This window comes from Copidosoma floridanum, unplaced genomic scaffold (assembly GCF_036245765.1).
Source record: "Copidosoma floridanum isolate Cflo_tuat_1 unplaced genomic scaffold, Cflo_Japanese_pri ptg000015l, whole genome shotgun sequence".
Classification (NCBI taxonomy): domain Eukaryota; kingdom Metazoa; phylum Arthropoda; class Insecta; order Hymenoptera; family Encyrtidae; genus Copidosoma; species Copidosoma floridanum.
Window position 1 is genome coordinate 4,810,873 of NW_028321892.1, and position 13,915 is coordinate 4,824,787.

The following is a 13,915-nucleotide window of genomic DNA, read 5'->3' on the forward strand; positions in this document are numbered from 1 at the left end:
AAAGTTTAAGCAGACTTTAAATGTGAATAGTTAATCCAAGTGATATTTAAGTTCAAATGATATCAGCTGTGTCAGTTGCACATATTAACCGTGCCAATCCCTGTACACCCTTATGCCGGAGCATGTCTTACGTTGGGGCGAGTTTGGCATTTGTCAGTGTTTAACTTCTCAATTTTCTTAAAAATATACCTTAACACGTGATAAACTTTTTACTTAGTAATTAAGTTTTAAAATTTCTATAACCTGCTTCATTCAGCTAGAAATGTCTTTTTGAGTTAGCGTGCCGGTATTACCCCACTTTTCCTTAGGTATACTCGTCCATACAAAACAGTTGCCAGTGCTATCACATATTCGCCCCCGTACTTATCACTCTCTAGTTTCTTCCCCACTTACTGTGATATATTCCCTCAACAATAAATCTTTAAATACAGCATAACCAAGTAAGTTTCTGAGTACCATAATAGGCTAGCAGGAAAGCCATAGAATCAATCCAGATAACGCTATACCTCTAACAAAACTTTTCCATTCTCGAAGTAATGCACTTAGTCTGTAGACTACATTCTTAATGTAGCCAGCTTTACTGACTGACTGAACTAAAATGTAGCCCCCTTTGGGATCTAATTTTTAGATACTGCTAAAGTAGCTATAAGATTTTATAAAGAGCGTACCTACTGGATTTTGAATTTAATATAAGATTTACTTACTGATCCAAGATAGTTTCTTGTGTAATCGTTAATCATAAAATATACGCTAGGTAAGTATCGTTGACAGAGCCATTGGTCAGCAGAAAATTTCAATAGTCAAGTAGATTAATCTAATATGATATGTCATAATCAATAAGGAAGAGCTATTTTGTTTTTAAGCTTTACACAAATATGGAACAGAAAGAGACAAAAAAGACATTTGTAGCATTAAAGTTATGTTATAACATAGTGAAATCAACAGTACTTTACAAAGACAGCTTACATTAACAACTTTTAGAACATGAAATATACTGGTCTAACAGAATCCATTACAGCCCACAAGAGCAAAAGAGAGATCAGTTCTACTCGATTGCTTCTCTCTCACTCTCACAGAACCAAATAGGATCTTCCACTATAGTTGATTCCACAGTATATTAACTTTATAAAGGAATTTTTTTTATTTACTCTCGTTTTTATTAATAACATAATATTTATTGACTAACGTAAACTTTGTTTACAAACAGTTATTGTTTGTCAATTCTATATATAGGCGTACATGCATAAACATGTAGGAATATACTAGCACATCTCAGGTGGCGTTGCCAATGCCAGAGCTCAGTACCGAATTTTTCAGCCAGAAATCAGTGCATATGATAGTAACTGTTCTATTTTAATTAATTTTAATTCTGTTTTGATGTGATATTTTATGGATCCAGTACTTCTTACTTGACATCGATATACTTAATTAAATTCACATCATTTTGAAGTGATTACTACGTTCATTTGTTAAATACACGCAGAGGAAAAAAATGGCGTTATGCATCAGAGCGTCAATACAATGAGCCTGTGCGGCACGCCATGCGCTTTTACTGTAGCTGCTACGAGCTAAGCACCAGCTGCTATGTAGCTATGGCATCGCCAGTGTCTATGCCGTAATGTCATCATGAGACATAAGCCTAGCGCCAGAATTTGATGGTTTTGAAGCAGAGAGTCGACACCTTTAACGCATTGACTAAAGCTATGGTAAAAACGCAAAGCAGTGGTAAAGTTTTGTCCATTGCCGTCTTGCGTTTGCTTCTCCCACTTTTTGTTTTTACACTATGTGCTCTCTCTGCAGCATGTACGCTCTCTTTGCCTGCGCAGCTTATAAATACCTACATATACACGAGCGTGCGGTGGCTCGGTCAGCTGGTTTGTGAGATGGCACGCGGGAGACTGCTGCTTCGGTTTCCGACCAGTACAACTACCCCGAGCAAATATTATATCAAAACAGAATTATAATTAATTAAAATAAAACAGTTACTATCATATGCACTGATTTCTGGCTGAAAAATTCGGTACTGAGCTCTGGCATTGGCAACGCCACCTGAGATGTGCTAATATATTCCTACATGTTTATGCATGTACGCCTATATATAGAATTGACAAACAATAACTGTTTGTAAACAAAGTTTACGTTAGTCAATAAATATTATGTTATTAATAAAAACGAGAGTAAATAAAAAAAAATTCCTTTATAAAGCTAATATACTGTGGAATCGACTATAGTGTAAGATCCTATTTGGTTCTGTGAGAGTGAGAGAGAAGCAATCGAGTAGAACTGATCTCTCTTTTGCTCTTGTGGGCTGTAATGGATTCTGTTTGACCAGTATATTTCATGTTCTAAAAGTTGTTAATGTAAGCTGTTTTTGTAAAATACTGTTGATTTTACTATGTTATAACATAACTTTAATGCTACAAATGTCTTTTTTGTCTCTTTCTGTTCCATATTTATGTAAAACTTAAAAACAAAATAGCTGTTTCTCAATGATGTAATGTCGATTACCTAAAGGACGAGAAATAAGAAGACACACGTTACTCTAAGATGTGTTTTTATGTAGCTAACCACTAAGAGCAGCGTAGTGCTGGTTTCTGAGCAGACTAGACAGCTATTAAACGTATACAAAAGTAGTTTTTTTTAAATTATTCAACATCACAGCCCGTAGGCTCAGACATCACTTTTTTTTGCAAGAATAGTGTTATTGAACTATCGGTGCACCTGAGTTAGGACCAGATGTTTACACGTATGAACACCAGGACCAACTTAATTACACCTATGATCACATTGACAGGGGATAAGATAAACAGTTAATCGATCCTCGAGGGTCAGCAGCACAGACGAAACGTTGCGGACGAGACTTGATTGGTCACCCATCCAAGTACTAACCGCAAAAAATGCTGCTTAACCTTAGAGATTGACAGAACTGCAACTCTACCGTTGTATCACCCCGACATACATAGTTAGATCATGAGGTACGCTTACAATTTAAGAAGGCTCAATACTATAGGTCTTCAAAAAAAGATGCAACAGTACCAGCCATTTTAGTCTAACTAGTAACATGCACTGTGCACATTTCTCTTTGAAATATCTTTACTTTAGCAAATGAATCCAGGACCCTGTTCTTGGTTTATTTATCATATTATAACCGAATAGTCCTTGCCTTCTATCAGTATGTAAATACTTAATTTTTACTCCACTTTCGAACTTTGGAGTCTAAAAATATTATAAAAATGCAACGTGTGAGAAGAACGCGTGGCAATAGAAAAGGGTGGTTAAAAAAAAATGGCTCTGCTGAAATTGAAAATGCTTTTGTTGGAAGATAAAAACAAAAGGAAAAAACTAAGCAAGTAAGTATCTGAGTATGCCATTTGACTACTAAGTGACACCTCTGTTTATTAAGGACAAAATAGAAGAACAAAGGTGTGGCTTAGCTAGCATATTTATTGTTCCGTGCAAGTTGTGCAACAAAATATATATTGTAAACACAGATAAAAAAATCTTTCCATGTCGTGCGCCTAAGTGGTCTGCCTATATTTTAAGAAAGACATTAACTGTCCTTGCTGATCGTGAAGCTGTTTCTACTCTGAAATGTTCTTGCATACTTTACGAAGAGCTTGAAGAAAATTCACTCAATTTCACCTCTGAGTTAGATGATGATGATGAGGAAGATTCTTTTCGCTTTTTGCGTCAATCTTCGAATTTACAAGGAAATAATGTTTGGATACGCGGTATGAATAATTCTGGAAATAGCTTCGAATCCAATGATCCTTCTACTCGATTGGCCAAAGCTATTGAATCATCGATTTCTTCAATCAAAGATTCTACGTGTGCTACGCAGAGTTCTCGATTTTGAAATAGAATCTCAGCGAACAAATTTGCCAACTTTTTTAGGAGACCATTCAGAAAGGTCTTATTTGAAAGACGCCTTTGAATTGTCAACGGACTTATGTGAATTTTCTGAAAAAGAAAATGTATTGCGTCTTTATGAATCCTTGTTGGGAGAAGCCTAAGATACTGCTAAAACTTTGTTTGTATCTGGTAGAAGTGTGAGTCAAATTTTCAAAACTCTTGAGCTTCGTTTTGGAAATAAAAATGTGATGTGTGAAAAAATCGCGAATGAAATAAGATCTTTACTGCATTAGGAGTCTTGCAGCATGAATCATGTCAAGTTTTCATAATAATTAAATAACGTTGTTATAGCATTAAAATCATCAAATCACTTAGGTTATTTTCATAGCCTAGAATTTTTAAAAGAAATTTTAAGAAAAGTATTAAAAACTATGCTTCATGACTATGATAGGTATGTAAATATGCAAGGACTCGTAAAAGCTCAATTAGAAATTTTAAGTGAATTTTTATTACGTGAAGCCAAAATGATCTATCTGCTGATATAGTTAATCTTCAAAGTACCAAAGGCCCATAAAGTATTTCTTTAGAAAAAAAATCTAGCCCTTGTTTTTTGAGTCAAAAATCTGCCTTCGTTGCTAACATTCAAGTCTTTCCTAAAAATAAAAATGAGAATTTATGTTGTGCCTTATGTGGCCGAGAAAATTGCGTGACAGTGGCTTGTAATGATTGGATGCGAAAGTCTATGAAGGAGAAATCGAGTGTGGTAAGATGGCTCGGTGTGTATTTTAATTGCCTAGAAAAAGGACATTCACGTCCTAAATGTAAAAATTAAAGCAGACATTCTCATTGCAAATTAAGGCATAATAGTTTATTGCATAAGAGCCATGACATGGAGCTTGCGAGCTCTAAATCTCGTAACAAAGCGATCTCAAGGCCTTTTGGACCTAATCTCGTTAATACAAACAGGATTCTGTTGCATTGACCTTCAAGAAAATTCTATGACTGGATGCCCAACCAAAGTTAGAGCTTCTTCTTCTTGTTATAATAAAAAAAAAATCTTCTAAGTATATTTATGCCATTTTAGATAAAGTTTCAACTATCACAGTGATTAACTCTAAAGTTGCCAACGAAATCGAGGCAAATTCTGTTCTTTCCAAAGCTGGCTTACACATCCTTCGTCATTTAGTTCCTACATCCTTTATAAACAAAAAAGTAAGTTTTACTATCAAAAGCTCCACTGGTTTCTTTAAACTTGATAATGTTTTAGTTATTGAAAATCTTGGTCTTCCATCTCAAACTTTAACTAATAGTTTAGCGAACTTTTGCGAAAATAAATCTGGCATCACAATAGTTCCCTTTACTTCTTTTCCAGATTTATTAATAGGTCAAGACTATATAAACCTCATTATATGTAGAGAATTTATTGAAATTTGTAAAAGTTCACTTTATTTGTCAAGGTGTTTACTTAGCTGGTCAGTTCATGGAGTAGTATCAAATTTAAATCAAGTAGATATAAATTTTTTGGTTTGCAATTCATTGTCTCTTGATTTTGATTGGCATGAACTTGTAAATAGTAGATTACGACACTAGGCCGGAAAGTTGGAATTTATGGCTGCAAGATCATAAGTCGCATGCCATCGACTCACACTGTCCGGCCAAGTATCGTATAGTACTTTTCTCCCTCTCCTAGCCAAAAGTATGTTTTTAATTAATATTACCTGCATACGCTGATATGCATAGGTATTAAGGATGTATGCGCAACTAGTGTAAGCTTACGAGCTGACAGCTCGTTGTTTGATTATGCTTGCTGCTGTGCTGCCATGCATGTGTGTGTTGACGCCTGCCGACCCTGTAACGGCCGAGCCGAAGGTGAGGAATTACGGAAAATTGCCGTTGTATAGTTTTGTTACTTTTTTTGATTTTGTTACTGTACGATATCTTCAACTATCTTGTAATTCGTAAACACATAACTCTATAAAATACTGCTGCAACACTAAACTTAAGTTAATTGGTCTCAGCTTGAAACGAAAAAAGTCGTGTCTTGACTGTAAACAAAAGAGACTCTTTCTTGCCAAGCAGACCGTCCAGGAGGCACGTACTTTCGGCTAGGAGAGGGAGGAAAGAATATTTCAGTGTAGATGCGTTAGGCTTAATTATGTTTCAAGGGTAGAATTTAAGCAATGTTCGTGCATTAAAAATACTTGAAGAAACAAGTCACTATTCAGAAGGTGCTTGGGAAGTGGGTCCTCTTCAGAAAAATGATTCGTTACAAATTCTTATCAGTCACTTGAATGCTCTTAATCGTTTGTTTTCTTTGGGGAGGAAACTAGATCGTGATCGTGATACGTCGCCTTAGGAGCCAGAATGGTATTTGCCACATTTTGGCGTAACAAATTCCAATAAACCATGTCGAGTTCGTCTGGTTTTCGATACTGTTGCAAAATCAGATTCAATAAGTTTCAACGACCTTGTGCTGACTGGGCCTGATCAATTAGAAAATTGATGGGGTATTTTGATGCATTTTAGGGAATTTTTGTCGCCTACAAGGGGGGCATGAGAGACATGTTCTTAAAAATTAAGATCATTAAAAACGATACAGATGCGCAGAGCTTTTGTAGAAGGAAAGAGATTGATTTAACCCGCCCCAAGAGTTTTTAATGACCTCTTTTATTTGGCACAGAATCCTCTCCAACACTGCTCTTTTTATCAAAAATAAAAATGCCCAATTATTTCAAAATTTTTTTCCAGAATCAGCTAAAAGTATAGTTAAAAATTTTCATATGGACAATTTTTTTGGTAGTTCAGATTTCGTCTTGGAGACTAAAAAACGAATCGGCGAAGTAATCCATATCAACAAAAATGACAATTGGGAAATGCACGGTTGTACCTGCAATGAGCATTAAGTTTTAAAATCCTTGGTGGATAATGAACAAAATTCAGTTGAGTTAGATTTAGATCTATTTGGAGGATCTATCAGTTGCAGGTGTGAAACACGTTGGGGAGTTCTTTAAACTTGCTTAACAATGAGAGCAACTCGTATTGAATAAGCTTAAAGTTTGAATACAGACTTGGCCATTGTGGCAATATAAATATTCGCGGCAAGGAACGGTTTTACCTAAACAATTTTTAGCGACACATGGGAGGGGCTTGAAAACGCATGATCAGAAGCGTTAAAGTAACATTAGCCGTAATTTGGAAAAAACAAGCTCCTATTGATGAAAAGTTTCTAACCCTTTCAGCCTAAGTAGAACATTCTATTAAGTTTCGACCATTGAATCATGTCTCTCTAGATTGTAACGACAAAGAAGCCCTCACTTCTAACCATTTTTTGATTAGTTCTCCATCTGGAACTGTTCGGTTTGCCCATTATGATTTACAATCAAAGTACCCTAGACATCAGTAGAGAATAGCCCAATACTTTGCGGATGCCTTTCGGCGTCGCTGGTTACGAGAATATCTGCTAACTTCTATCTTGCCTCGCAAGAAATGGTTCGATACGAATTTCATCTTAAATATGGGAGATCTAGTATTGCTCATCGATAATCAATTACCAAGAAATAATAGGAGAAAAGGTATCATTACCAAAACCTTTCTTAGCAATGATAGAAAAATCTACGGAATTGAGGTTAAAACAGCTCATGGAATATTTTGTCGTCCAATTCGAAAACTAATTAAATTTGGAAGTGCATGAGTGTGTATTAATTTGTTTCAGAAAGGGGGGAGAAATGTTACTGTTAATTTCGAGTTTAGTAATTTAGTTTCTGATTCTTTTGTTTGTTTTTTTACTTTTTTTTTAAGGTGAATGCGTGCTTTAATCGACTGCGAGATTCAGAGTGTCAAGCAGTCGCAGGTACGAAGCACGAAAGTAGTTGCTGTTTTCGGGAATGTTTTTTCTCCTTCTATTATTATGAATAATAAAGGAGGCTACGCAGTGTTCGACTTAACGTGCCGTTAAAGCATGTATACTTTATGTTGTTTTGTTTTGTTTAGTTGCCAAGGCATTTTTTTGACAAAAAAAGGTTACGTGGTTTTGAAGGCAGCGAACACTTTTCAGTTTTTGATCAGCAGCTAAAGCGAAAAAACGTTTGTAAAAAATCGACAATTTTTCTTGAATAAACCTGTCTAAAAACCTGTCGTTTAGTTATTTAAATTTTTCAAAAAACATTTGATGATAATAGTTAGATTATTAAATCTGATATATCATGATAAAGAACAATAAAAGCTAGAAAGAGAAAGTAGGAAAAACTTTAAATAATGCCTTTTGAAGCTGTCTTTCATTCATTCTCACCTCTATGAACTTCCACTTTTTTTCTTTTTATTTATTGATTTAAATACATTTATTTATACGAACTCATAACACAAAGATAATGTTACAAATCTACTTATTCAAACTTATTATCGCCATGATGAACACTAAATAAAGCATACTTTTAATCTCTTTTCCTTATTCATGATACAAGTCTTTTTTTTTCAAGGGTTTTTCAGATTCAATCTGGAGCATAGACTAACAACTCGTCATTGGTAGTAATGACGAACTTGTATCCAAAGTAGGTGCCAATCTTTCTGAGCTCTGTCACCATATTTATCTCCGTTCCTTTTTTAACTCTGATAACTACCTTATTGAAAAGTATCTGACGGTAGTGATACGGATACACGCAGCAAAATTGATTTTCTAAAGTTACATACCTCTGTTACAGCTGATAATTCTTATAGCATATTATGGCATATGTATTAAGCTATTCTATATATATAGTATATTGACATATAAACCTGTCAAAGATTACGAAGAGTTAAAAGAATCTGCCTCTTGCTAAGAGGTTCTGAAATGCTCTCTGGCTTGTCCAGAGTTAGAATGAGATCAAAGAGTTAAGACAACTACTGATATAAGGATATATCTTTCACAGAGGCTCCGCCCATTGTCAACTCCCATGTTGATTGTTCTCTATCGACTTTTTCTGTTTTCTCTCCCAGTTGTATTTGAAGCATTGCTTGATTGTCTTTATATAAATTGGAGTAATGCTTTTATAAAAGCGTGTCTGTACAGTTTGACAACAGATGGTGCTTACTACTTTTTGGACTCAGAGCTATTTTCTATTACTGTTTAGTATAGACATCATGATGCTTGGAGTATAAAGGATTTCGCAAGCATAAAATCTTAGATTGATTAAACAAACAGTTTTCATAGTCATTAAAACTTATTTTAATTTTAATAACACATATTTTTTTACACAATTTGCTTTTTTTGATTAGCTTAATGTCTCGTATATGAGTAGGATATATTTTATTTTGAAAACTAATCAATTGTAGCATGATTTCACCACAATATTTATCTTTTATGAGTCCAATCTCTTTCTTGCTTCTCTAAGGTGAGTTAAATAGATTATTGTCTACGTAATTTGATGTATCACATCTGTCGATATCTTCACTTATGACTTTGTGGATGTTTATACCTCGACTTTCATAAGAAAAACTTTTAGTGTCTACGTATAATAACTTGACCATACCTGCTAAACATTGCTTCATATACGAATAGTGAAAATCGTATATAAAGTTTTTTATGTATCAAGTACTTTAAGTCAAACATAAATAGATTTTAACACATTCGGCATGTAAGTTGTATGGCCACGAGGTCCTCAGCAAATACTGTGCAACTATGAAAATTAGACTTAGCGATAAGAATCCTACCACTGTATCGTCCATGACACTTATTGACAAGTTTTACTTTCTTTTACGCTTATTTTTTATTATTTTCTCTTTCCTTGAAGAAAATGTGTAAAATGAAAAAATATCATAAGTATTTTGAAATTTTTACTTACTGATACTTAACAATATCTCTTACTAATTCTAAAAACTTTCTACCATTGTAGTTAGGCTCTTTTTTATATTGTACATATTGATGCATACGTTTTGCATACTTCTCACAGAATGTAAGGTATATAATACTGCTTTCAGAAATCACTTATTATCACAGTTCTCTTTACTAACACAAACTATCTTATTTTGGATAACTTATGGTAATTCACGGTATGAAATTTTTTTCGTCAGATTAAATTCATTTATATTCATAGTTAAACTTAAGATCTGCTGTAATAACTAACCTGAATCTCTTTCTTCGAATTCTTCTATCTGTTCTTTTGACGGATTAATCACATTTACATAATACCAGTCTTTAAGACTTGATGATCTGTCGAATGGATTATAAAGTATTTAATCTCTCTTTTTTTATTTTTATTTTTATATACTACACATTCGCTTGAAAGTTCAGCATTTGTGTTTAAAGCAATGTAGTCTAGAAAAGAAGCCACAAACTTTTTTTTTTTTTAATGAAAATCTTGCATTTTCCAAGAGCAATTTATTACCTTGATTTACAAGGATCGTTATAACACCAGATCGTATGCATTTCTTAAAAGTTGTAATCGCATGATCCTACAAAAACAGTATTTAGACTTTGAACTGTTACATCTAACTGCGGCCTCGAGTCTCCTTTTGTTTTAAATAGAAATCTTATTTACTTGTTTTGTATGCTTAGAGAATTATATATACGAGCCATAAATAACTGCCTCTTTACTTAAGGTTCTTTTGATAAAGCAACCATTCCGCCAATATAGCAACAGACACCAAAAGAGTTGATCCAGATGCAAGCAAAATCAGAAAAGCCAAAAGAAAGAAGCCTTATTAGCAAAAAAATCGATGTTGAGCTCATCAAAAGCACGCTGAATGTCCATGGAAATCAGTAACGTGACGTCACTTACATTCACTGATATTATAATTTTATCAACTAGGTTGATAAAGATAAAATGAATTCTGTGATGTTAAGCATACAGTAAAATATTAGACTTAACAAAAGCTGACATTTTCCTAAATACAACCACCTCGAGAACATTTGACAGTGGGCACCTTACACTAATCAGCCAAAAATGGTCCAATTTCGTAAACTACCTCACTTTAGGCAGAGAGATCATCAGCTCTCGCTTTCAAATGGTCAGGATACACCAGACTGTAGAGAACAGTCAAATATACTCAGCAGGCTCAGTATGATGAAAGGCATGCCAAACATCAACGTATACAATTTTAATCCGTCTACACCACATGCATTAGACTTCAAGCTACTAGATGCTTGAAGAAAATATAACTCAGTGACGTGGTCAGAAAAGAATTGAGCCTTAAATGGTGCAACGCATTACTGACTAGCAAAGGTACTAGTCACCACCAAAGCCCCCATAAAGCTACGATTAAGAGCGCCCCCATCAAACGAGGTGGTGGGTGATATTTCCAAGCCCAATGGTGCTGCTCCAATACTATGGAAACATTTTTATATATCCACTGGATGTCTATAAGACAAAAGTTTTTCTCTGTTGTAAGCGTATAGCGCATTTTTAGACAAAATCTGCACCCTATTACATAGACAATAAAAGCTACTCTATGAATATTGTGCTGCATTTTGCAATACAACCTTTTATTACGTTCTCTAAAAAGGGATTGAATCATATCTGTCATCCTCGGGCTAGGGCAGCGCCGAGAAATGAACGGACGAAAAAATGGTGCATGGATACTGGAAAGGCTTATAAGGGCAGTTGTAAGAAGCTCAACCTTCTCATATACGTAATACAATCTAGCAAACGAATGCCAATCAACCATTATGAGATCACGCTCAAAATTATCTAGAATAAAACTCCTGAATGAGCTAGAAACGTCGGGTTGAGATTCAAATGCTGGAAAAGAACAACAAGTTTCTAACAAAACAACATTATTCCTTGAGACACCAGGTGCATTAAACTGCACATTCTTTCTAACCAAGTCTGGATCACTGTGCAGATATCATTGATCATGCTACCAATGTGTCCATGTGAGATATTGAGTCAAATACTGTGATTAAAAGGCCCAATGTTACGGATCATTTGCAAAGTATTCTACATAAAGTAGAATTAACCGTTCAACCAATGTTGAGACCTACTAAGAGAAAAAAGCAATTAAAAGCTGTCAAACAATTCATAATAGCATCCTCCACATCCAACCAAAAGCCACACTTAGATGGTTCATAAGCGATAGTACAGAGGAACTTAAATGGCATAATAGTTAAGTCAAGAAGCATCAATTCTGATCAGAGGGAGTAGGTATCACAGGAACTGAATGAGAAACATTCTAAAATTTGACAGAATCATGTATACAAGCAGTACACTACCACCACCCCTACCTAACCTATTATCATAAACAAGGTTATAACCAAGGATGTCAAACTCGCTACAATGTTTGGATGGCCTCAGCCAAGACTGGATGATAATGAGAACGTGCAAACGTGAAAAGTGATCGATCTTTTTTCCTGGAAGTGAGATTCGATAGATTGCGCATCACAATGTGCTACTTTGAGTAAGTTAGAATTACGTAGCATGGTTTTTTGAGGAAATCTTCTGATCGATCAACCTCAACATCAGTAGACAAGCTGCCCTATCTGTAGTAGCATAAATGACAGATTTTTATTTTAAATTTACACAGTTCATGCAACGATAATTTTTTTTATCAGATATATCACTCATCACGGGGGTGCCACCCACCACAACGCTCACAAGACAACTGGTCAGTGCAATTTACAACAATACGCCCCAGTCCCAATACTTCAAACATTAAGGAAGCAATACATAATCCTGGACATAATAGCAACTCCAGCCAAACGTTGCATGGCAAAGCTCCAGTAGATGAACATAACTAACTACAGTGACTTCCCCTAATAAGATCTATGCTTTTTAGTACCCTTACAAAAAAGCTGCCTTACCTGCAGCATCAGATTCTTCTTGTAAATTCTGTTTTTAAGCACACAATTTCGTATTTTTCAAGATCTAGGGGTATATCATGAACAATTTGTCGTGGAGCAAGTTTAACATCTAGCTTTTGTTCAAAGCCCACTTTAACGAGCGCAAGAAATTTCTCAATGAAAGAAGACTCCATGTATAAGGGTACATATTAGACCCAAATAGACACGCGCATTGAGCTCAAGTTGAACCATGTTTACTGCATCCATTACCGCCTCTCTAGCATCTTCAGGATACTTAAACTTGATCTTTACCTTTTTAACCAAGCCAATGACATCACGTTTCTTTGGAACAATGTTTATCGGCTTAGTACGTGGATGTTAAATTCTGTGAGATGGTACAATGGACATTTAGGATACGATTCTACATGACACTACACCCACATATAGATGGGCCAATGAGGCCGATATACTGGACGATGGCTCCCATTGCCTTCATGGCATGGGAAACTGACTGGCACGCATGATCGAAAGCAGACATACATGACACCGATGCGTCATCTGCCACAAACCGCGAAACGTACACGTTAGAAATGTACGCAATAGCATTGGAAAAGGTGATTACAGCATAAAAAATTACTTGTTTTCTGGCAGAATCTTTCTCGTAACTATAGGCAACAATTGAAATATCACGTCACTTGCTAACATCTGCCAAAATCATACTGACACTATTATTTTCTTAACATGAAGGAGCTCGCTGACGGGACATTGGCACCCCACTCAGCAGAATCGCCCTCACTACTGCTAGACGTATCTCAGCATAGCAACACTACAGCAGAAAATCATACTTCTAGTCTGTACGTGTCATAAACAGCAGCAGACAAGACTGGAAGCCAGCAAATCGATGACAGCTAACAAATTAGGAGATCATGAGCTGGATACGGTAATACAGTGGTAGAGGCTGTGATACTTGTAGCTCAAGGGGGCTGGGTAACCCATGCTTACAAATTCAAGACCCAGTCTTTACCCACTCTACTTGCACCTCTGAGAATCTACTTTCTTTTATGTGGATTCCAACGGTAGTCCAATATTTCGGATGCTATGTAAAATTAGATGTCTCCTCTTTTGTGGAAGTGATTGATGATAATGATAATGATTCAATTTGTAGCAGCTTTTCACTATGCCAATGATGATAGAATATATATGCATAGTAACACAGCATTACAGAACCTATTGGACACTATTCTTCAAAATAATTATAAAATATATAAAAAACAAAAAATTAGATAGTGACACACAAGACCACAATATAGTGCT